The sequence below is a fragment of the Pongo pygmaeus genome, chromosome 6 (assembly GCF_028885625.2).
Source record: "Pongo pygmaeus isolate AG05252 chromosome 6, NHGRI_mPonPyg2-v2.0_pri, whole genome shotgun sequence".
Classification (NCBI taxonomy): domain Eukaryota; kingdom Metazoa; phylum Chordata; class Mammalia; order Primates; family Hominidae; genus Pongo; species Pongo pygmaeus.
The window spans coordinates 144,190,023-144,216,091 of NC_072379.2; positions in this window are offsets into that span (position 1 = coordinate 144,190,023).

Genomic DNA, 26,069 nt, shown 5'->3' on the forward strand with positions numbered 1-26,069 from the left:
ACAGGATTTAGAAAGGAAAGGTGAAGAGGGAATGAGAATTCTGGGCAGAGGTAACAACACACATACTGAGAACAAATTTATTGTGGCAAATTATAGGACCTGCCTGACTAGATAGGAGAATTTCTGCTATTGGAAAGAAATGGCACAAGCTCATGAGAATAGAGACTATATGAAAGTAAAAGGAATTTGATTTTATCCATTAGGTAATTGGTTCATGTGCTGGCAGTGACATGCTTATAGTGGTGTCTGGGGGAAGATAATAGCCAGAAGTGCAAAAGTTATTGACATAAGAAGAAACTTGAGAGAGAACAGTTAGAAATCTACTACAATAAATCTAAGTGGGATTGATAAAAGCCAAGATAGGCTAGCCATGGGCTGGAGAAAATTGGATGTGTGTTGGCAGTGTCATGGAAAGGGCATCGCCAGAGTGAGATGTGTTTTTGTTTTCTTCCAAATTTAGATATTAAAATTAAGGAAAGGAAAGTCCTTTTGTTGATAACCTGCTAATTTCCATGTCTAAATTGAGTACATAAAAGATGTATGGGCCGGGCACGGTGTCTCACGCCTGTAATCCCAGCACTTTGGGAGGCCGAGGTAGGCAGATCATGAGGTCAAGAGTTTGAGACCATCCTGGCCAACATGGTGAAACCTCATCTCTGCTAAAAATACAAAAATTAGCCAGGTGTGATGGTAGGTGCCTATAATCCCAACTACTTGGGATGCTGAGGGAGGAGAATTGCTTGAACCCGGGAGGCGGAGGTTGCAGTGAGCTGAGATTGTGCCACTGCACTCCGGCCTGGGAGACAGAATGAGACTCCACCTCAAAAAAAAAAAAGATGTATGGAGGTATGGAGGGGTTAGGGAGGAGAGGGTGTAGGGTTGATTAAAGTCGGGGACAATGGAAGAAACTCTCCTTTTTCACACTTCTCAATGGATTTCACTTTTTATACTTAAGCAATTCTACTGCCTCACTTCTTTGCCAGTTTTCCTAAATCTTTTGTTTGTGTTGTCATATCCTTCATGTTATTTGGCCTTTAAGACAAAGCTGAAAGTTACAGAAGGCAAATTTGAAGAGGGTAATTTAATGAGATTGGGAATCAATGATATTATCAAGTAGCTTTTTGGCTAAGAGAAAGATGCAGAAAATGCTTAATCATTCAGGTAAAATGATGAGGCTTGGCTCAGTTTTGCTATTTTTCTAGTTTGTAACAAGCAGGTCAAGTTCTCCCCAAAGACCTAAATCAGGAGGCGTGACATTTCAGGACCTCTGATGGATTAGATAGCATTGTTATTATTGCAGGGATAGTAGAATGTTCTATGTCAATGTGTGTTCACGCATTGTGAACCTTTCTCATGCCTGCCAAAGGGGTTTCCTTTTCAGAAGTTCAAGGATTTTGTCTGTCTTAGACTTTGAATGAGGATATGTTTAGGAAGATGTATTTCAAAGTTAGTGAGCAAATTCCTCGCATATCTTTCTCTGCCTTCCCATATTGCTTTTGTTGTTCCATAAACTGGCTAAATGGAATAGAAGATTTATTTAAAGTTCTATCTAATTTGAAATTTGTGTTATCTGTATTATTGATATTTGTGCTCAAAAAGATGCACTGTACTTTATGATTTTGAAGTAAAGCATGTTTTAGCATTTCTACTTGAAATATTGGAACACTTCTCAGGCATTAAAATGACTAATGTGGATATGAATACAAAATAATTTGTTAAAAGTGAAATGTATAGATTAGTTTCACATAAGACTAGAAAAGGAAAGATATGTGTGTGTATATACAGACATATATGTACATATGCACCCCAAAGTATATCATATATTTGTGTGTGTACATTTTGTGTATATACCAATTATATATAATATGTAATAAATGTATATTGTAAAATATGATCTAAATTGTAATATATGTATGATAATAGATAATGTGTGTGTATATGCATACAAATAAGCCAATTACATATAGACACCTATGTACATATATACACACAAATACAAAATACATTGGAAAGAAGTTATAAAATTCTTAAGCAACTTTATGTTGTGGTTTTTAGTAATACATTGTCTCCTTCAGGGGAGCTCAAATTAAATATACAAATATTTCTTCAGTGCCTTATGTTTAATGGTTCTGTGCTAGGCACTAGACCTTTTTATATAACCTTGTATTATATGGTATAAACTGGGGCCATATATGTTATGTTAGAGCTCTTTATGTTTAGAGAATATAAGGTGAACAGGCTTCTAATCATGACTCTTGTGTGGCAAGTTTGTGCTGTGGATTTATACTATAGGTTGTTTATAATGGTTAAATAGATAAATTTTGAGGAAGTAGTTTTTTGTTTGTTTGCTTGTTTGTTTTGAGATGGAGTCTCCCTCTGGCACCCTGGCTGGAGAGTGGTGGTGCCATCTTGGCTCACTGCAACCTCCACCTCCCGCGTTCAAGCGATTCTGGTGCCTCAGGCTCCAGAGTAGCCGAGATTACAGGCACACGCCACCACGCCTGGCTAGTTTTTGTAGTTTAGTAGAGATGGGGTTTCGCCATATTGGCCAGGCTGGCCTTGAACTCCTGGCCTCAAATGATCCACCGCCTTGGCTTCCCAAAGTGCTGGGATTATGCGCCCAGCCAGAGAAGGTAGTTTTTAATGATTACACAAAGTATAACTTACTGGCTTGTTTAAGAGAGACAAAATTTCAATTTGTTTTAGGAAGTCACTTATGAAAATGCTAACAGGTGGCCCAGTGGAAGGCTGCCCATAGTTTTTAAGAAAGAGTAGAGCTTAGGATTTAGTAAAAGCCAAGTCCAGAGGAGATGGCCTTTGCCAGCCCCAGGAGAGTAACAGAGTTTAGCAGTAGGATTCCGGACTCGGGCACAATACCATAGCTAAAAGAGAACTCATTCCGATTTGGGAAGCAGATTCAAATTAGAAAACAAAAGACAATTGACTGAGAATTGGTGAGAGGAGAAGATTTGGAATAGGCTGATAAATACTGCAGGGTATTCATATCAGATCTGAAGGATTATAATAAGGCAGTCTCCTGTGTAGCCAACTCCTCTCTTAGCATCTGCATGGATCATGGATCACCCCCCACCTCCATCTGCTTTTTTGGACTGCCCTGGATATACAAGAGATGTCCCCAGCAACTGTGGTTGTCTAATGAGACTTGTCCCCTTGACCATAGCTTTTCTATCCAAGTGTGGACTCCTAACCCAGGGTGAGTTAACCAGATTCACTTTCCTAGGAATGTAGAGATTGGACCTGAGCAACAGTGGGACAGAAGCCGTCTACTTTATGATGGTGTCTTCATATGTACTGTTCAGACAGTCCTGAGCTCAAATACTAATTCCAGCATATGCTGAGAAGGATACCTTACCAATTGGAGTCTCACTTTTCCTATTTATAAATGGTAGTAACAATCTATCCCTTATAATTTTGTTGTGAGAAAATGAAATACAATATACATAAATGCTTAATGAATGACAGTAGTACGTGCTCAGTAAGTGTTAGTTTCCTTTCAATGTATTATCCTATCTTAAGAACCTTGAAGTTTCTTTTTTTTTTTTTTCGTGATGGAGCCTCGCTCTGTCGCCCAGGCTGAGTGCAGTGGCACGATCTCGACAGAGTAGCGAGGTTTCTTAAATTGCTCTGGCAGTTTGGGCCTTGGTTATAGTCTCTTAAAGCCAAAAATAAACTTTTTTTTATAATGAAAGTAAGATGTTGCAATTAATTTTAGCAGTTGAATTTCCTTTATTTTGCTAAGATGGGATTCAATTGAAGAGAGGACAATCCATGAATATGAAAAAACGTGATGGCATCTGTGTGTAGGATGCTTTATAATAGCACAACAATTGAAAGAGTTTGTGCCAGACTCAGAATCCAGTGAGAAATGAACATTATTTGATTTCATGTAAACACAAGCATCTGAGCATCATGCTCTAGATTTTAGCACCTGAACAACGTATGCCTTAGTTACTAAACTGTTACTCAGCCTTCCTTTCTTATTAATTTCTGAAAGTGGAGCCAGCATTACCTAAAAAAGAAGTCAGGTGGGCCCAGAATTACAGCAAAAATATCAATAAGGGAGGATAATAAAAACTAGCAATAGATCTAACCTGTATCTGAAATGTCAGGAAAGCAAGTTAATATAAACTGGAGACAGAGGTCAGAACTTTCGGTATAATATGTCTCTGTAGTCCTTTCACCAAAATTTTGATCTCAATTTACATAAAGATAACGCTTCAATCTTTTTCGTTAGTGAAAGGACAAACTTCATTGCATACAGACGCTACAGTCTCAAATATATGGTGATTCTCTAATCTTCCCAATGACAATATTGCCCCCTAAAGTTTTTTGGCTAACATGAGGAGTGAAGAGAGATAAGCCTTTTGTCTCTGAGATATGACCCTGGGAACTTCCCCCTATTCTCCTTTTGTGAACTGACATAAAAGCCCGGGCTGCCATTTCAACAATGGTATGCAAAGGGCTAACAGTAAATATTTGGGCTTGGCTGGCTGTGTGGTGGTCTAAGGAAACAATTCAAGGCTATTTCCTGACTCAGGGAGCTTTCATTATATTGTTTCACAGAAGACTAGATGATCCCCCTCTTGGGCTATAAATATAACTATATCATGCCATACATGAATATATGAAGTTCAACAGGGATAGGGTTTCCACAATGGGAGGGCTCTTCACAGATACCCTATTCTGATCACAAAGGCATGACTGCCCCTCATGGAGTGACAATGGGGTTTTGGGATCCTGCACTCTTTGTCGTTCCTTCAGTTGTATGTTGTCATCGATAGATCTCATTGCTAAACTATGTGTCATTAGTACTGTAGGTCACCTTACACCTTGCGTGGCAAATAGGTAGTCTCAGGCATATAGATGACATAGTCGAATGTCTACTTATATTTAATATTTAAATTCAGTTACCCATGTTTAAGGTAATATAATAATTCAGAAATGGCCTTTACCCTAATATTTGGGAAATAGTTGTAGTCAAACTCTGCCATTGCAGTTTTGAAAGCAGCCCCTTTGCCATCACGACAATGGCATTTTGAACCATCTGACACAATTCTTTCCATGCCACTTTATCTAGTTGTCTAGAGTGAGTTATTGCAATTTTAATATCTGTATATGGAGCTGTTATTGGAAATTTTTTTATCAAGTTCCAGCTTTAGGACATTTGGTTTTTAATTCATTCTGAGTATACCTTTATGTGATCTATTGCTCTTCCAACAGATCTTTAAAAGCCTTGTTTAAAATGACAACTGCAGTAGAAACAGCTAGGTTCCACCAACAATTGTGTGCTATCTTACACTGTTTAGAATCGTTACTAGAAAGTAGCTTCCTAGCCAAATTACATTTTCCAAGCCCCTTCCAACTAGTTGGTCCTAGGTGACTAGTTCTGCCAGTGAAATATTAGCAGAAGCAAAGCACATCACTTCTAGGATAGGACTCAGAGAGGATCTGCCTTTACCACATTATCTTTCCCCACTTGTGGGCTGGTTGGCAACTGTTTTATGTAAAGAGCCAGAAAGTAAATATTTTAAGTATAGCTGGCTATGTGGTCTCCGTTGCAACTACCCCACTCTGCAATTGCATCATGGAAGCAAACGCAGGCAACGCATAGACTAAAGGGCTTGGCTGTGTTCTACGGGCTGTACTTTGCTGAACCTTGCTCTAGAGGTTTGTCATGGAACTAAGTTTAAAAAAAATCTGGGTACTTGAATCACTGCTGGAGGAACATCTCTGGACATCTAGGAGTGACTGCAGTTTGTTATTAACTTAGCAAGACCTAAACGTTCGTTGTTTTAAGCAATGAATATTTGGGGATTTGGAAATATATTTGTTCCAGAATCTAGCATTGCCCTAATACCAAATCCAACAGAAGACTTGGAGATATGTCTACAGGAATTATTACCAAATGTGAATTGTATTTTTTGTTAGCTAAAAAACCAACCAGATTCTATCCATTTTCAGTGCTCAAAACTGGAACATTGTTTTAGACTAATATATTTTCTCCAACTGTGTTTACTGATCAAAATAAAGTAAATGAGTGTCCTCTGTAATGTAATAAATCTTTTTAAAACTCAAATATAAGGTGACTTTTTTTCTGGGGGATAATTTTAGGGAAAAGTTCATTTTATATTGCAATAGAGGTTGCTGATTACTTTTGCAGCTTTTATGGCACCAGATGTTGGGAACTAAAGAATGCAATGTCAGGGAGAATTGTGTCAAAGTCTGGGTGAAATTGAATCATTTCCCTCTCTCAATAAGAATCTGTGTTTTATAATGGAAAGGACATAAACTTCAAATTTGGATACACTTTGGTTAAATATTTGGCCCACCTTTTGACAATTAATTTAACCTCTCTTAGCTCAAGTGTTTACTTAGAAGTGAATAATCTAACCTTATGGAAATGCTTTGAATATTAAATGAGGTCATGCGCACATAGTGCTTAGTGAACTCTTGTTTCCCTCCAAAAGAAATCCAGTTTCTTATTTTCCACCTGAATTAGGTAATATACCTTGCTGCATGTTTCTGTAGTAAACCAGACATAACAGAATATTTTTAAAAATCTTCCCATCCAAAAAAAAAAATAAAATTATAAGATGACCTACAAAGTAAGATAAAATACATTCAAAATGAGCAAGCGAGCCATAGATTGAGAGAAAAATATTCAATGTGCATATATCTGACAGGGGCTTATGTCCAGAATAAAAAAAATAACTACTACAGTGAATGCTAAGAGGACAAACAAAACAAATACAAATAAGCAAAGACTTGAACACGCTTCACAAAATAATACAAATGATCAACAAGCATATGGAAGAGTGCTTAGTAAGTTGTCAAAAAACATCCACAAGAAGGACTAAAGTTACTGAAAACACCTAGTGTTGCTGAGGCTGTGGCATCATTGAGACAATCGTGCATCAGTGGTGGAAATGGGAAACGGTACTTACTTTGGAAAACTTAGCAATAAAAAGGAACAAACTACTGACTCGTGCAATAATGTAAAGAAATAACACAATTATGCTGAGCAAGAGAAACTAAAAGCAAAGGAGTTCCAAATACATGATTTAATTTATATGAAGTTCTAGGGCAGGTGAAATTCATTTATGGAAATAGAAATCAGAACACTGGTTTCCTCTGCTAAGAGAGATCAAGTGGCAAAGGACCAGAGAAACATTTTTGAGTAATGCAACTGTCCTGTTTCTTGATTGGTGTGTTGGTTGTATGAGTACATATATTCATCAAAACTCACCAAGCTGCACTCTCAAGATTTATGCTTTTTAGCATATGTAAATATTACTTGATAAAAGTGTATTACACAAAGAACATGAATAATTTAGATGATTTTTCCCTTATAACTATGAACTTAACACATTGTAGATATGCATAAAATCTTGTACAGATGATCATTTTCAAGTCTGATTCAGTTACGGTATTCTAGATTTGTTCTTTTCTCCTAAAATGAATTTCATTGCTTATTCTTTCATTATGTTGCTACTTTATGATTAGATTAACTGGTTCCCAGTAAAATCTAAAAACTGCATCTTGTTTCTTTAATACATTAATTTTCATTATTTGAAATGCATCATTTTTAATACATATTAAATATGTATACACTTCCCTATTTTTATTAAAAATCTGTATTTGTAAAGTGTTTTCCAAATCATATAAAAATGTGCAGCACATTTTCAGTTTTCTCCAAATCACTGACCAATATGCAATTATATAAAATTTACAGATCTGATGTTAAAGGAAAGAAGGTAGCTGAAATGAATGCATTAGTTAAGTACTATAATCTTCAAATCAAAGAGTTACAGAGAGGATAAAAATGACTAGGAAAGGATCCCTGCTTTTACTTACTTTGAATACTTTCATAATGTTTAATCTCATATTGCCAAACAGAATACCTTATATTCATTTTTTAACCAAAGTTTCCTGTTTTGATGGTGATAATAAACATATAAACTAAGAACTAGATATATTCTCATTTAGGATTAAAGCTTTTGGCCTTTTGAACAGTATCTTGGTAACTTTTGGTATAGTCTTGTGGTGGGTAATTTTATGTGTCAACATGACTGAATAAAGCAATGCCCAGGTAGCTGCAAAAACAGTATTTCCAGGTGTGTCTGTGAGGGTGTTTTTATAAATTTGAATCAGTGGACTGAATTTTGAAGATTTACTCTTACCAGTGTGGTGGGCATTATTCACTCTGTTGAGAGCCCAGATAGAACAAAAAGGCAGAAGGAAGGGTGTATTTTCACTGTTTGCTTGATTTGGAACATCTATCTTCTCCTGTCCTAAGACATCAGAACTCCTGGTTCTTGGGCCTTTGGCCTCTGGATCTGACACTTGCAGCCCCCCATGTTTCACCCTTCTCCAGCTTCAGACTGGAAGTTACGTCATCATCAGCTCCCCAGTTTTCAGGCTTTCTGTCTCAGACTGAATTACACCCACCAGCTTTCTTGGTTTTTCCTCCAGCTTGCAGATGGCATATTGTGGAACTTCTTGGCCTTCATAATCATGTGAACAAATTCCCATAATAAATCTCCTCATATATATATTCTCTTGGTTCTGTTTCTCTAGAGGACACTGATTAACATAGTTTCATCTGTCAGCCATGCCTCATGCATACAAAGAAGACACCTATTAGATATGTGTTAAATGAACAAAGGAGTAAATGCTTCTTCCGATTCCTTGTAACCTTAACTGTCTTGGCACCCACACTCTTCTGGGCTTGCCTGACCTGCAGTGAGGTGCTATGCTTCCTTAAACCACTATCTTGATATGGTGTAATGTAGGGGAAACAGAGCTCATTTACTCTGTCTCCAACTTTTCTGGTCTTCATAATTGTTCACCCTCTAAGAATGAGGGAAAATTAATTTTTAGGTAAGTTAGGTTTAAAACTGATATGGTTGGATCTGTGTTCATGCCCAAATCTCATGTCGAATTGTAATCCCCAGTGTTGGAGGTAGGACCTGGTGGGAGGTGACTGGATAATGGGGGCAGGGTTCTTATGAATGGTTTAGCACCATTCCCCCTTGGTACTGTAGGGTGAATGAGTTCTCACAAGATCTGGTTGTTTAAAAGTGTGTGACACCATTCACTGCCCCGCCTCCTGTTCCTGACTGTGTGAAGTGCTGGCTTCCCCTTTATTTTCCACCATGATTGTAAGTTTCCTGAGGTCTCTCCAGAAACCATGCAGATGCCGCCATGCTTCCTGTACAGCCTGTGGAACTATGCGTCAATTAAACCTCTTTATAAATTACCCAGTCTCAGGTATTTATAGCAATGTGAGAACGGACTAATACAACAACCTATCTTGATGCAACAATTTAGAGAGTACTTTTAGGATGGAGATTCAAAATATTTAATGATTATTATTGCACTGACCTGAACTAATCAGAGGGTCTCCCTGAACCAACAGAAGAGATGCTGGTCCTCAATAGCCATGTAGCTGCAAAGAGTTAGGGAGGGGAGGGACAACTGAACACAGCTCCTGTCTTTTGATGGTGTTCACTTGTCTTTACGTAAAAATATTTAGGTTCTCAGATTTCTATCACCATCCTTCTGCTCTCCACAATGGCATTTTGTATTTGGGTTGTATGGAGAAGGTTGGGGAATCTAGGAGCTTACATTACATTGTGATGTCAGAGTAAATTGGCACCATGGACCACATGCTGGTTCTTGATAAAAATGAATTTTCTGGGTTTTTGGCTGGTGTCTTTGAGTTAGGATAATTTTTCTTGGATTATTCAGGAATCAGTGGTCTTCTGCTGATTCAGCAATTCAGCATTGCCTCAACCTTGATAGTGAGGACCCTCTCCAAGGTCTGTTTCTTCTTTGGCCAGGTAGGGCCGCTCTGTCAAGGTCCTCAGCCACACTTGCACAGATTTCTGGTCTTATTCACATATTATGGTAACAAAAGACAACTTGGTTTCCCTTTGGATAAATAAAAGTTTTCAGCAGCATCCTTTGATGGGTGGTACCAGAGTAGGTTGGAGAGCAATGGCCCTCAATGCCTGTGTGTTTGGAGCAACTAAAATGGACCAAGGAAAAAGCTTTTCGCCTTTGCAGTTCCTCTCAAATATCTGAATGTTTCTCAAGTCATCCCTTTCTCTCAAGGCTGGAGTAAGTAAAACAAGGAGAAAATGAGACCCTGTGTGCCTTTCTTTCTCTGTCTTCCCTCTTCAGTTTCCCTCCTTTCCCTTACTTTTCTAGAACCACATTTGACTAGCTCGCCTTTTGTTTCCAATTGTTCCTCCTATTTCTAACTTCAGCCTTATGGTTAATCAATCATGCAAGGAAGTTTACAAATTGTTTTGCCCATGCCAGCCTGGGTATATTAAATGGCAACTCAGGGAATTTGTAAATCCTTTTTTTTTTTTTTTAAAAAAAAAAAAAAAAAAAAGCAGCCAGGAGCAGTGGCTCACGCTTGTAATCCCAGCACTTTGGGAGGCCGAGGCGGGTGAACCACCTGAGGTCAAGAGTTTGAGATCAGCCTGGCCAATGTGGTGAAACTCTGTCTCTACGAAAAATACAAAATTAGCCAGGCATGGTGGCACGTGCCTGTAATCCCAGCTACTCAGGAGGCTGAGGCAGGAGAATTGCGTGAACCCGGGAGACGGAGGTTGCAGTGAGCTGAGATCACACCATTGCACTCCATCCTGGGTGATAGAGTGAGACTCTTTCAAAAAAAAAAAAAGAAAAAAGAAAATAAAAAGCCATCTTCTAACTCTATTATCTTATTTGCTCTGTTATGCTGTCTGCTACCTTATGTTAGTGCTTCCTACCCATTTTTAAAATTATCCTTCCCTAGAGTCATTTTAGATTCTTTTTCCCCTGATCCAGTTTCCTTTCTAAGGTTAGTGTTTCCCCTTGTAGTCCAGATCCCATCCTTCCTTGCTTACCCATGGACATGACACTTTCTATTCTCTCCTGTCTTTCTTACATCATTAATTTTTGTGTTTACTGGAAAATTCAAATCAACATATAAATATGAGGTTAACTTCTGATCTTTAAAAATCCTTCTCTTAACCCGTTTCTCCTGCCAGTGCCTCATTCCTTTGTTTCAGCAAAACATTTTCAAAGGGCTCTACATTCTCTGTATCTCCAATTTCCCTCTCCTTCGTTTTCTCTCAACCCAAATCAGACATTGTCTCCACTTCTTCACTGAAAATTCTGTTTCTTTTAACTGGAAAATCTCTTTCTATTGTCTCCAGTGACTTTCTTCTCACCAAATTCAATTGTCAAATGATCAGTTTTCCCTCCAATTCACTGATTGGTCCTTTTCAGGCTTTTTTTTTTTTTTTTAATTGGATCTTCCCTTTCTTGCTGACCTTTTACTATTGGGCTCAACTTCTAATCTTCTTCTCCTGTCTATGCTTACTCCTTTGGTGATCTCATCCAATCTCATCTCTTAAGCCATCTATATCACAGTAAGTCCCTAAGTTATATTTTAAACCTGGATCTCTATAATTAGCTCAACACTTAGGTATCCAAACTTGAATATCTAAGCTTAATGTCTTCATTAGGTGAAATCCCAAACCTGTTCCATCCACAGCCCATGTGAAGGCAACTCCATCCTGCCATATGCTCAGGCCAGGACCTTGGCATCTGCCCATGATTCTTCTCTTCTCTGACATACAACGTTCTATCTGCTAGGAAACCCTGTTGGCTTTACCTCCAGCATAAATATAGAGTCAGTCACTTCTCAGTCGTCTTATCTGAGATTATTGCAAAAGTCTTTTGACTTATACTCTTATGTCTGTTTTTTACCTACGATAGCCTGTTCTCAGGTACATCACCAGAGTGATTATTTAAAATGTAAATCATGTTACTCCCATGCTCAATATTCTGCAAAGTCCCCCATTTGAGAGTTAAAAGTGAAATTCTTGGGCCAGGCATGGTGGCTCGCACCTGTAATCCCAGCACTTTGGGAGGCCGAGACAGGTGGATCACGAGGTCAGGAGTTCAAGACCCGCCTGGCCAAAAAGGTGACACCCCGTCTCTCCTAAAAATACAAAAATTAGCCAGTCATGGTGGTGGGCACCTGTAATCCCAGCTACTCAGGAGGTTGAGGCAGAGAATTGCTTAAACCCAGGAGGCAGAGGTTGCAGTGAGCTGAGATTGTGCCACTGCACTCCAGCCTGGGCGACAGAGCGAGACTCTGTCTCAAAAAAAAAAGTGAAATTCTTACAGTGGACAATAATCCCTTCTCTGACCTGAACTCTGATGTCTCTGATCTTGACTCTTCCTCACCTCCCCTCATGCCATTGGTCCTAGCTACATGGCCTCTTTGGAAGCTCCTCAAACAAGCCAAACACTCTCTTGCCTTATGACTTTTGTTTGGCTATTTTTTGTGCCTAAAAATATCTTTTCTCAAATATCTGCATGGATAACTCCCTCAATTTCAAATCTTTTTTCTTAAGTCACTTGAAAATTGCGGCCTGCATTGACCATCCTACTTAAAATTGCAACCTGCTCACCACTCAGTGCCTCTCTGCTCCTAATACCCTTTCCACTAGTATTCACTTTTTCATTACATTTTTTTACCTTCTAACATACTATGACAAAGACCCTCAGTGCTCATTAACTAGGTGCTACTATAGATTTTCCAGCTCTTATTGCATTAGCATAGGGGCGTGCAACCACATTTGGCCAATCAAATGTAATCAGAAATAAGATGTGTTATTTCTTAGCTGAGGGAGTTTTTGCCGCCTCTATTTTTATCTCCTTTTGCTTCTCAGCACAGTGACTTCAGATGTCACTTTTTCAGATGATACATTCACAAGATGGATGCAGGAACCCAGCATATAACAGACTGTGCTGAGGAAAAGTAAACCTTTATGGTTATATGAGTAACTATATTAAAACAATTCTACAGTATATTTATTATGTTTATTTTTATTGTCTCAGCTAGAATATCAGTACCATTATGATGAGCATTTTTCTTTCTTTTGTTTATTGCTTTAGCCTTAGTGCCTAGATCAGTGCCTGGCACATAGTGGACACTCAATTAGTATTTGCAGGATGAATGAATGAGCTGGAAAAAGTGTATTTTTTGCATTTCTCTCCCTGGCTCTGACAAGCTCTCTGTGTCTTTTTTCCCCTTAGCTTATGTGGTTTTATTTAATGTAGTCATTTGATTAAGTCGGAGAGGATCCTCTTCTGGAGGAGATTAGGATATTTGCAATGGGATGTAGAGGTGAAGGAATCCACAGGTAATTTTACCTTTCTCTCTCTCTTCCCTTCATACAAAGTAAGCAGCTCTCATCACACTGTCAAGAGGGTTGTTTGGAATGGGCCACAACAGACCTTCCACTGCTGAACTAACTACAGATCAACATCCAGGAGAATTTCATACTCCAAACTAAATCATTTTCTTGCAGCAAATCCCGATTCCCTACTTGTAGCATTGTACACCTAGGTGAAATCCAAATGCACGTTTGAAATTCTATCACAACAGCAGCACAAGGTTTATTGGAAAGCCTCCCCCGCAGTTGCGTGAACATGTTGGCTCGCTGTGAGGGGCACTGCCTGCTACATCAGCTTCACTTCCAGCCGCGACACAGCTGCTGTGTCCTTCCAACTTCCACACTTTGGTGTCTGGCAGCCTGCAGCGTGGGAAGTTGACTTGAGTTTTAGGCTGTTACTGTGGGTAGTTTCTAGTAACTATTCAACTCGAGAGACTAAGGTCTTTGTGATACCATTATACAACAAAGCATCCCTAACCTTCTGTTTCCTTAATGATGCGAACTTTCCTGCAAAAAGATGTATATTCTCAGGGTCATGATGAGTAGTAGTAATACTTTTTTCTGTATTTGTATAATACATGATGAAACACTTTCATGTGGATTATCACTTTTGGTCCTTGGACCAGGGCCTAGCACAGTGCCTGCAATGTAGTAAATGCATATATATTTGTTGAAAAAATGAATAATAAACAAGTAAGAGGCTTTTAAAGAGTAACTGTAAACACAGAATGAAAGGAAAACGCAAAGACACCTTTAGTCTTCAGATCTTCTGCTTTATTATGCGAGCCCTGATAAAATGATTGGGAAGAATTATAGGTATGTACAGTGTGTTCAATAGCATTTAGAGGCATTTTTGTTATTGTTATTGCTGCGGTTGTTTCTTCTCTTAGAAGGCAGAAGTCATTTTGGAGCAGAATTTCTTTGCTCTGGGAAGCATCCCTTGAGTGGACCGTGTTAGTTATATAAGTATAAGAAAGAAACAACATTGCTTTGAAGGAATGACAGAATATTACCTTTTTCTTTGTTTTGACCTGATGCTTACTGCCTTTTCCAATTGCTCTATGTATTTAAACCTTCTCCTTTGGGAGAAAGTAAACCAATTTGTTCCTAAACGGAAGAGAATTGAGCCCTCCAGTCTTTCTTTTTTGAGATTCACTGCATTTAGCCACTGATGAATAGATGTTTCCAGCCTAAGGCTGATGACGCTGGAGAAAGTATAGAAGGCCCTCAAGAGAGAGCTCACGGTGAAGGCAGAGTGCAGCCTTTTACACTGGTTACCTGGGTCTCAAAATTCAGACCTAGTCTGTCTTGAGGGCAGAAGCCTGTGCAAACCCAGCCCCCTGGCATGGAGGAGGGAAGCTTTGGAAACTAGGTAAATTTAAACTAAACTAGTGTAGCCTTGGGAAGGAAAGTATAAAATGCTAGCGAGCTCAGCAGTCTCATACCTATCCATTGGAAACTCTGCTCCTTCTTACTTCAGTTAACAGAAGGCTAACCCCAGATCTGATGGAAACGCAGGCTGAGATTGCAGAGAAAATATCATTACATGTGCACGGTGGGAACCTTTCCAGCAAAGTGTTTTTCAGGGTGTCCCAGTGTAGAAAGTGAGATTTCACTTGAAAGGTGCAGGCTGTGGGGGAGTCTTTGTGCCTTCTGGCTAATAAATGTACATGGTGTAGAATAATTTATTGGAGACTTATTTTGTCTCATACCATTCGATCATATGCATTTTGAGCATGTATATGAGGAGGCACATAGCTCCTCTCTCCTTATAATTACTGGAGGAGACTCCTATTTCACAAAACAATCTGTCAGTTGTTGGAGGAACAAATTGACTCAGCTCAGTCTGCAACAGATATTACAGGAAAATTACAGAACTTCAAGAACTTATCTATGTAGGTTACCACAGGTCAGGTACAAAAGGCACTATGCAGATAAGTTAGTGAATACATGGAAAATATTTTTAACAGTGCCCAGGTACATAATAAGTTCTACAGATATTAAAGAATATAATAATCATGATTGGACTCAACAGCAAGGAAGAAAAATATGGGTTGTGGTGGAAGGATGTAATAGTAGAATCTAACCTGGCGCATGAATCACAGACAGTTCTTCTCAAAAATTGAAGCTATTAGATTAGTTTGCTAAAGAGATGTGGAAATAGCATCCCATGCTGAAGATTCTGGGGGGTTTAAGAGATGTCAGGGATCTCTGGATTAGAAAAAGAAAGGCTGTGAGATATGGCTGGAGAGCCATGTTCAGGATTTTTGGCTTTATCCAAAGAGAAATGGCTAGATAATTAAAGAATGACTCTGGTTAATGTACATTTTAATGAACTAATATTTTTCTATAAAAATATAATTTGGCTCTAGTGGGTCAAAGTGTGTGTGTGTGTGTGTGTGTAGTGGGGGAGGGTAGAAAAGAGTGGATATATGAGTCCAATCAGATCTGTTACTAAAATCCAGGCAGCAATAGACGGTAACTTGAATCAATAAGGAGGCTGTAGGTTGGAAAGAAGTGAAGGGACTAGGGATAAATATCTAGAAAGAAAAATTCTAAATAGTTGGTCATTTGACGGAGGTTAGGGAGGAATGTACAAAAAGAAAGAATGCCCCAAAATCATCCTTCCCTGGTGCTATTTAAATGGTGATGAATACTAAAACTGAAAAATGTATCGGGGAATATCTGGTATAGATTTCTCTTTAATTATAAAGAAAATGATATATCTCAGATTAGTAAAGGGAGCTCTTCTTCTCCATGTATCCAATTGTTTAGTGGCAGAACCTAGACTGGAACCAAAGTCAGCAGCTTGCTTCATTACATTTCTTTTACTGAATGAATGGAGGTGGCGTCTTCTCTTACATACTAATATTCACTTATGGCTACTAAATAATTTTCTAAATATACATGTAAAGGCACATTGGAGTGTTTTTCAACAGTAAAGTCTTAACATACTTTTTCTTTATACCACAAACATTTTTAGTTGGATGTGATCTTGCTTAACTGGAGTTGAGACTAACTGATTTTATTTTCCAGCTTTTGGGAGAATCTGCAGCATTGCAGAAACTCAGATGTTAACACTAAAACTTTAGTATTTCCATCTTGCTAATCTGAATAAATGCCAAGAACTTTTCTTTAGAGTTCTTTTTCAGATAATTCAGGCTCAATACAATCTATTATAAGTTTAATCAAGGGAAGCCAAGGGAAAACGAAATAAATGTTGCTATTCAAATGGCAGCATTTAGATAAAGGACTGCATAAACATGGACATTTAATTTTATTGAAATTTAAATGAGTTTACTACTCATTGGATGTAAGGTCTGTTAATTAAGGCAGGAGTGCCTTGTAAATCCTGGATGAATGCATATTTGCCACATACAGTTGTAGCTGACAACAGTCCTTTGTACAAAATGAAGAATAAATCTAAACCAATTAAGATACTGTATATGTAATTATGAATATTATAAATGAAATGAGGTGACTGTGGATTTTGCATTTTAACATGTATTAGAATGATATTTCATTCATTCTTGGTAACGTTTTGCTGGTTATCCCACTCTACTGGAAAACTTGCTGCTAACTAGTCATCTTTCAGACAGGTTAATAAAGCCCTCAATAAGGAGATATTATATAACATTGGATGTAAATCTGGTCCCTGTTCACAGACAAGGAAAGTAGTTAGGGGGGCTTTTGGGATACTAAGATGAAGATGTAATTTTTGTATCAGTGAAGTCACAATCTTGTGGTGGGGGGAGACAGACACCGTAATGAATTATGACAACTGCTGTTATAATTTAAAAAGTACAGGGCCGGGCGCAGTGGCTCATGCCTGTGATCCTTGCACTTTGGTAGGTGGAGGCGGGTAGATCACTTGAGGTCAGGAATTCAAGAGGAGCCTTGCCAACATGGTGAAATTCCATCTCTACTAAAAACACAAAAATTAGCCGGGCATGGTGGCAGGTGCCTGTAATCTCAGCTACGCAGGAGGCTGAGGCAGCAGAATCGCTTGAACCCGGAGACAGAGGTTGCAGTGAGCGGGGGTCATGCCACTGCACTCCAGCGTGGGTGACAGAGTCAGACTCTATCTCAAAAAAAAAAAAAAAAAAAAAATACAGACAGAGACTGTAATTAATTTTAATGTAGGGGGATTGGAGGATTCTGAGCTGGGTTTTCAATGATGGAAGGCATATTTCAGATGGTGAAATCACTACAACTTTCTTAAATCACCTTTTAACAAAAGCAGAAAAACGTTTCTTCAGAGGCAGTCCAAGTTATCCAGATAACTCACATGCTGTTAAGAAAAGTTACCTAGAACTTGAAAAGAAGGCAAAAGGAAGAATGCTTGTTTTCTCAATGTCGCAACATAATATTGCCTTATTTAAATCTTTTGAGAATGTACCTTTGCTTTGAACATCTATTTACTGTCTATTGGGATCAAACCTATGTACGATTACATGTTGTTAACATCTAGACTTTATCCTGTAGAGATGAAAGAAATTTTTGTTCATCAAAATGATGACTCTGAAGATTGCAGCTTTTTTTTTTTTTTGAGACAGAGTCCTGCTCTTTAGCCCAGGCCGGACTGCAGTGGCACGGTCTCGGCTCACTGCAAGCTCCGCCTCCCGGGTTCATGCCATTCTCCTGCCTCAGCCTCCCGAGTAGCTGGGACTACAGGCGCCCGCCACCGCGCCCGGCTAATTTTTTGTATTTTTAGTAGAGACGGTGTTTCACCGTGTTAGCCAAGATGGTCTCGATCTCCTGACCTTGTGATCCGCCCGCCTCGGCCTCCCAAAGTGCTGGGATTACAGTCGTGAGCAACCGCGCCCGGCCTGAAGGTTGCAGCTTTACAGCCCAGCAGGACATGTGACCTCGCATATTTATCCAGCATTCTTTCTTTCAGTACCTGTATATTCTCAGTCTTTCAAATTTTGCTTTGAACCAGTTTTACCATTCTGTGGGTTTTGTCATTTATGAGTTAAATATATATTTGATATATCTGTATTCTATATTTGAAAAAGTCTTGTTTTAAAATTTTATTTTTAGCCAGGGTCTCTCTATGTGGCCCACGCTGGAGTGCAGTGGTGCGATCACAGTTCATTTCAGCCTTTAACTCCTGGGCTCAAGTGATCCTCCCACCTGAACCTCCTGAGTAGCTGAGACTACAGGCACATACCACCGTGCCTGGCTAAAAAATGTTATGTTTTTAATTTGTTAAATATGATAGTTGCATAATGCATACACTGGAATTAATAATTTTTGAGACACTTACCCGTTCCATATACCTGTTGGTACTCATGCCATCAAGCAGAAATAATTTTGTCATCCTATTTTTGTGTCCTATTTACTCCCTTAGGTCTCTGGAAAAATTGTAGAGAAATTATCAGTCCTTCACTTGACTTTATAGGACCCTTCAGTTTGTAGAAGGGGCTCAGAAAAAGAGCTGATGCAGATCTTGACACTGTGCCAGTCATAGATGAAGGTGAGAGTGAATATGCCTGTTTTGGAACTTCCTTTATTTTGTTTGCATATCCCCTTCAAAACATTCTCCATTTGTTACCTCTAGAAGTCAGAATAGAGAACTATCTAAAAGATCCATCCTTGTTGCTTAAGCTCTATGTTCCCATAAAATAGCTGGATCTGAGCCTAAAATGTGGATTTTTAAATATCCACTTGAAGATATCTGCTTGGACAAAAATGACAACACATTTCTTGGGGGAAAAATAGCGGCAGAAAGAGTCTTCTGAACTGACAAAGAACAAAAATGGCACCCAAACCCTTTTGTCTAAAAACATGACATCTTCTCCAGACTTCTGTGTACTGTTTCTTGTTGTTCCCTATTTTTCAAAGAAGCAAAAGGTGAATTGACAGTGTCTACTCTGAATGTGCACCATATTAAGCATTGCATTTTCGTATGTATATGAATGTAGATTTCATTTTACCCTCAAACCTAGCTTGTGAGGTTCATATCATTTTTTGGAAATGATATGCTAATTGTCTTGAAATTGTCTTGAAAGTTTTTGTCTTGTCTTGAAATCTGAGATTGCTTGTCTTGAAATTTAGGATGATATATTTCTTTATGAAGCAGCTTTTCAGGAATGACTCATCAGTAATCTCGTTCAAGGCTGAATCCTGTTTATGAGGTTCACAGTTTGCACATTTTCTACCTTTTGCTATGGCCTCAGATGCGAGATAGCCAGTCTGAAGTCAAGATACAAGCGTAAATCTTTCTCAGTTAAAAGCAATTCTAGACTAAGAAAACCCAATATTTTAATGGAAAAGCATGCCAAAAAATTATTACATGAGGCATGTACATTGAAATTCTCCCCACTACTACTTTCTCCTTTTTCTCACAGACTTCATTTTGCTATTCAAAGCAACAGTTTGCTCAGGGCTCATTTTATTAGCATTTGGGTTGATAATGTACAGTATGCAAATTAGATATGAAAGCCACTGTTGCAAAAAAAGAAGAAAAGCCCATCTAATTTAGGAATCTGATCTCTATTTGCAGTTGCTCATCCATGTCACACTGCCCAACATGCATCTGTGGGCCAGATGCATGATGCCCTGCAGAGTATCATAATACTCAGTTGTTAATTTCATAGTCTACTATAGCATCAAAGAATGGCAGAGGCAGCTCACAAGCAGGAGAAGACAGCTAGCTGTGAAACAGTTAAATGCCTGCCTTCCCTTGTGAATGGTAAAAGAAATCTTTCTGAGGCAACTACACTGACTTTAGAACTTGAATATTTATGCTACAGAGGAAATCAGCCATAAATTTACATTTTTAGCAGCTAGATTATTGTAGGGAGGGAAAGGAAAAATAATAATTTTAAAAAAGGAATTGGACAATACAATCAATCCTTCACAAAATCTGGCCCAACTTTAATAGATAATTATTGAAAATAGAAGTCCCTTTGTTCCTAATTAGACAAAGAATTTTGTTAATACAAATTGTTCTTAAATCTATCTTTAATCAAATTTGTTCAGTGCTTAACACTCTATTATAGCAACAGCTTATTTATCTGATCTGTCAGGGAATTAGTTGTTCTACATAAGTGAATTTCACCGATAACTGAAACATACACCCTCAAGTGCAAAAACTTTAGAAAAATGAACCATTTTGATGAAAACATTACTAAAATGCATTATGCAACACCTGCTCTCTTAAATAGCGTATGTCAAGCGGCTGGGCGCTGTAGCTCACGCCTGTAATCCCAGCATTTTGGGAGGCTGAGGCGCGCGGATCATGAGGTCAAGAGTTCGAGACAAGCCTGACCAACATCGTGAAACCTCATCTGTACTAAAAATACAAAAATTAGCTGGGCATAGTGGCATGCGCCTGTAATCCCCAGCTACTTGGGAGGCTGGGGCAGGAGAATTGCTTGAATCCGGGAGGCGGAGATTGCAGTGAGCCGAGATTGCACCACTGCATTCCAGCCTGGGCAACAGGGCGAGACTCCATCTCAAAAAAAAAAAAAAAAAAAAAAAAAGATAGCGTATGTCAAATACTTAATTACTTAATGCTTTTTCTTAATGTAGCCAATATTTTCCCAGAACTAACAAATAGGACCAGAAATGGGTCAGGGAATAAAAATGAAGGCTCCTTAAATCCACCACTGTTGCTGGTTTTGCAGTCACAGGTGTTTCTATCAGTTCCCCGAGTCATTGTCCCCTGCAACTCTCAAGCTGTCCCTGCTGCTGTGAAGGCAAGATGTCACTAAGGTGACTGTTGCCCACGGAGGCTTCATGGCTGGCCCCTGCTTCTGCCACTGTGAATAAGTGAAGGCTGTGATACTCCTTGGGCCTGGAGGACTCACTGACTCCAGAACCACTTCATGTGATGTCTGCAAGCTCCTATTGTGGTGGAGTCACGTCTCTGAAGTTACTCTTTAGAAGCGGGGAGAACATTTTTCCTCTCCTTTGACTTACTGTGCTTTTGAGGTCTTACAGAGATTTTGTGTGGAAACAAGTCTCTCTTTTCTTACTTCTAGCCAAATCACTCCTTAAGAATAGACAAGTTACTGGGGACTTGGCTGAAGGACAACATGAGCAACAGACACTATGGGGTGCCTCAAATAATTTTTTTTCTTGGAGGCTTCAAGATTCTTTCTTAAAATAGATAATCTGTGTGTACCTCACCAGCCCTCCTAATGTGCCCTCACATGGCTGAGTCTCAGTGGGAACACAGCTTAAGCTCAAGGCACTAGGGCAATATCTGAGAGACACTCTGTGATAAATTGACTTTTCCTGGGTAGCTAACCAGTGGTTAGATACTGAGCTCCTTATTACCTGGCTGTTGCTGCCTGCCTCTTCTAACCCCCCAAGTCTAATTGGCTACTTTCAGTTTATTACGATCTGACAGCACAGTGAACCGAGGTTGGTGGTTCCTTGCATAAAACGTGAGTCTATGAAGTATAATGAAAGCCCTTATTGCAGTAGTCTTCAACATTTTTGAAATCATACAATTTTTAGCAGCATATGGGAAGTGATCAAAAGTTTCCCCAAGCAGTTTTAAAGATTGGGTTTAACTATAACACAAATAATACTTCAGTGTAACATCTTACAAAACACCCACAAGTGTCTTTGTTCCCTTAGACTCATTTAACCACATTGCCACTGTATTGTTTTCCTTAGAAACATTTATTTCCCTCACCCTATTTGCTTATACTTTTTCATATTCTGGTAAACATAAGACCTTTCTTTGAAAACATAGTTTTAAATAGCTCATATTTATGGAACAGGACCCACTCAGCTCAGCCTTCCATATGAAAGAGATCTCTGAAGTGGTATGATTATGACCTGTGATTATAACCCATAAATCTTACACAGTGACTCAAATGTGATGGGTCCGCCTTATAGAGAGCCACACCAGGGTGCCATAGCACTCTGATTGAGAACCACGCCGCTGCTTCTGCTGGGATGCCCTCCAAATTATTGGGTGCAGACATCAGAATTGTGCCTGTATCCTGGTAGTATCTGCTCCTCAGAGGCCTGATCTACATATGTTCACCTCCTAGGTACGCTGAAATGTTGCCCAACATTGGACCTCTAGGTAAATATCATGTCTTTAGATGAGATGATATCTGAGATTTCTTCCAACCCACACAGTTTATGTTATGAAGTTGGAGCGTGAAAGCTCCCATTAGATCTTTGCCACTCATCCTCAGGCCTCTGATGCCATTTCAAAGGCATGCATTTAAAATGAGCTTGCTCTCTTGCCTTCCCTTTAATCTCTCCTCAACCTTCTCTCTACTTGCTCTGTTTATTCCCTTACTAATAATGAATAATAGTAATACTGTCTGAGTCCAGAGAAGGAAAATCTGATATATTTCTTTTCAGATCATCCTTACGTAGATCAATCCTTTGATACACCAGGTTTATTATGGATGTAGGAAAAGCTGAAAAAAAAATATAAGCTTGAAAAAATTTCTTAAAGCCACGTTTCCCCGGAATTACCAAACGTTACAAAAAGGAAGAAAAGATACACTATTTCTCTGTGTCTCTCGATATTTTCTTCTACAATAGGGAGAGCTGTGTGGATTGCTTAATGGCCAGTGTGGTTGCCATATCGGTTTCCTTGGACTGCTGTAACATATTACAACAAACTGGGTGGATTAATACAACAGAAATGTATTTTCTCACAGTCCTGAAGTCTAGAAGCCTACATCAAGGTGCCGGCAGGGCCATGTTCCTTCTAAGAACTCTAAGGGAGAATCTTTCCTTGCCCCATCCAGGTGTGGTAGCTCCCAGGGGTCCTTGGTGTTCATTGGCTTGTAGCTTCATCACTCCAATCTCTGACTCTTTTGTCATGTGTGTGTCTAGTATGTCTTGGCCCGTTTCAACCCAGGCCAGAAGTGTTTCTGCTGTTCAAAAACCTTGTCAGTTGTCCATGTAATTCACAGGGGTCTAAGCCATCAGACAAGCAGGTCCTTTACAAATCTTTCCTGGATAACCCTATCTCTGTTTCTGGCTTCTGTTGAGATGGTTGATTGGATCCATTACACATAGGCCTATTCTCTTCAATAAAAAGTAGTTCAGCCACACACTGTGAGGTTGAGAATTCAATTTGTATTGTAATTTAGCCACTCATAGGATGAGTCTCTGGCTTTGGTTTTTAGAAATCTCAGCTACCACCACCTTTCAGGGCAGATGTAGAAGCTTTCAGGTAATTTATGCTGCATTTGAATTGGGAATTTGAAGTCCTGAGCTAACCCTTTCTTTTTCCTCCCTTCCTCTAGTACGACTAGGAGCAATAAACCACTTTAATTATTATACTTCTTAGTTTGACAAAAGTATTCTAAGATATCAAATACTGTAGTCACCAGAGCTTCACATTTATAAGTATTTGATTGGGGATACCCAAGGATAGTATTTGTACATCTTTATTGCCAGATGTTATGGACTGAATATTTGTGACCCCCTCACCAAATCATATGTTAGAGCCCTAACCACTATTGTGGCTGTTATTTGGAGGAAGAAAGCAATTAAGATTAAATAAGGGCATAAAGATGAGGCTGATTCAGTAGGATGAGTGTCGTTATAAGAAGAGACATAAGAGAGCTTGCTTTCTCTCTTTCTGCGGCATGCACCAAGGAAAGGCTGTATAAGGACATAGTGAGAAGGTGATCATCTACAAGGATGACAGTCCTTGCTGGGAACTAAATGAGACAGAACCTTGATATTGGGCTTCTAGCCCCGAGAACAGTGAGAAAATGCATTTTTGTTTAGGCCACCTAGTCTGTGGTTTACTGATATGACAGCCCAAGCTGATTAAAACACCATAGTATGGAGTGTCAGTGCCCTCTTTACCACTGGAAATAGAGTCATTAGTGCCTTTAAGTTTTGTTGGCTTAGAGAAGCATTTCCAGAATCCTCAGAGCCAATTTAGAAACCTCACCCTTAACACTCCATTCCTTTAGAACCACTCCTGGCACCAAAGTGTGTCTCAGTTCTTCAGAGAAACAGAACCATATCTGTGAGATTCTATATAGTAAATGTATACATTTATATTATTTATGAAACATACATATAATATAGACATATATAGACATGCTATATAATATATATTATAAATTGTGTGTGTGTGTGTGTGTGTATATATATATATATATAATTTATTTCAAGGCATTGGCTCATGCAATTGCAGGATATGGCAAGTCTGAACATTGTAGGCAGACCAGCAGGTTGGAAACTCTTGGGCAGGAGTTGACATCTGATATGGTTTGGCTCTGTGTCCCCACCCAAATTTCATCTTGAATTGTACTCTAATAATTCCCATGTGTTGTGGGAGGGACCTGGTGGGAGATAATTGAATCATGAGGCTGGGCTCCCCCATACTGTTCTCGGGATAGTGAATAAGTCTTATGAGATCTGATGGTTTTAAAAACGGGAGTTTCCCTGGACAAGCTCTCTCTCTCCCTCTTTGCCTGCTGCCATTCACGTAAGACGAGACTTGCTCCTCCTTGCCTTCTACCATGTTTGTGAGACCTCCCCAGCCACATGGAACTGTAAGGCCATTAAACCTCTTTCTTATGTAAATTGCCTGGTCTCAGGTTTGTCTTTATCAGCAGCGTGAAAACAGACTAATATAACATCTTAATCTTGAGGCAGAATTTGTTCTTTCTCAGGGAAACATCAGTTTTTTGCTTTTAAGGCATTCTAAATGATTAGGTGAAGCCCGCACACATTATGGAACTTGAAATCAACCGATTGTAAGTATTAGCCACGTCCACAAAATACCTTCATAGCAAAACCTAGAGTTTGACTGATTACTTGGGTACTGTATCCTGGACAAGCTGACATGTAAAAGTAACCATCACAATTGCAGAGCAGAGGGTAGAAGTGTCAAGAAAGGGCTCTCACCCCAGCCAGCCAGGCCTTCTGCTGGGCTTAAAGGGTGCCCCTCTTGTTCCCTGTACAGAAGAGCATACAAAGGCACTCTAACAGGGGCTCAAATGTGATCAAACTCTATTGGGAGGAAGAGAGGGAGCAGTTATTATCATACATTGACTTATAAACCATCCTGGAATTTTTTCACATAACAATATTGCTGAGGGATTTACCAAAAGAAGAAGGTAAACAGCAAAAATCCCCACATGTGGTTTTTCTAGCAAGCATACACATGATTCTGGTTACAAATGCCTGCCAGCTTTTTCTACTAACGCAGCTCTCTGCAGAAATGTTTGGTTTAACAAGCCCTACACATGCTCCTTTTTAGAGCTCTGTCCTTCCAATACGACTATTTTGATAACAGCCCACATTGATTTCCTCTGAAGGACTATGGGTGATCATTAGAAGATTTTTTAATGCATTGGCTCCAGTTTCCCAAGAAAAATTTTCCCTGGCTTCCTATTACACTCTCCTACATTTGTACAGCAGATTTGCCTTCAAAGAGCTTTCACATACAGTCCCTCCTGATTTTCCCTATTCCTTTCTTGTTATTCTGCTTCCCTGTTATCTCTCTCTCCCTCTTTTCTGTCTCCATAATTTTACCTCCCACCTCCCTCTTGGCTTCTAGTTCTTCTTTTTCACCACTCAGCTTTCTGACTTTGCCCCCCCATCTCTCTCCTATTCTCTTCCATCATTTTTTCAAACTGACCATAATGTGTTTTTTTTTCTTTTTAGTAAATATTGGCTTAGGTTTCTTAACATATACTGTAGTGTCTGAGTAGCTGTTTTTTTTTATTTTCTATTTAAAAACGAAATTAATAATATTTTATTGATTTTTTTCTTGCCTATGTCTGCCACCTTCTCTTGCCTGCAGCCTTGTAATAGCTTTCTGCTTTATCTTGACTAAAATCT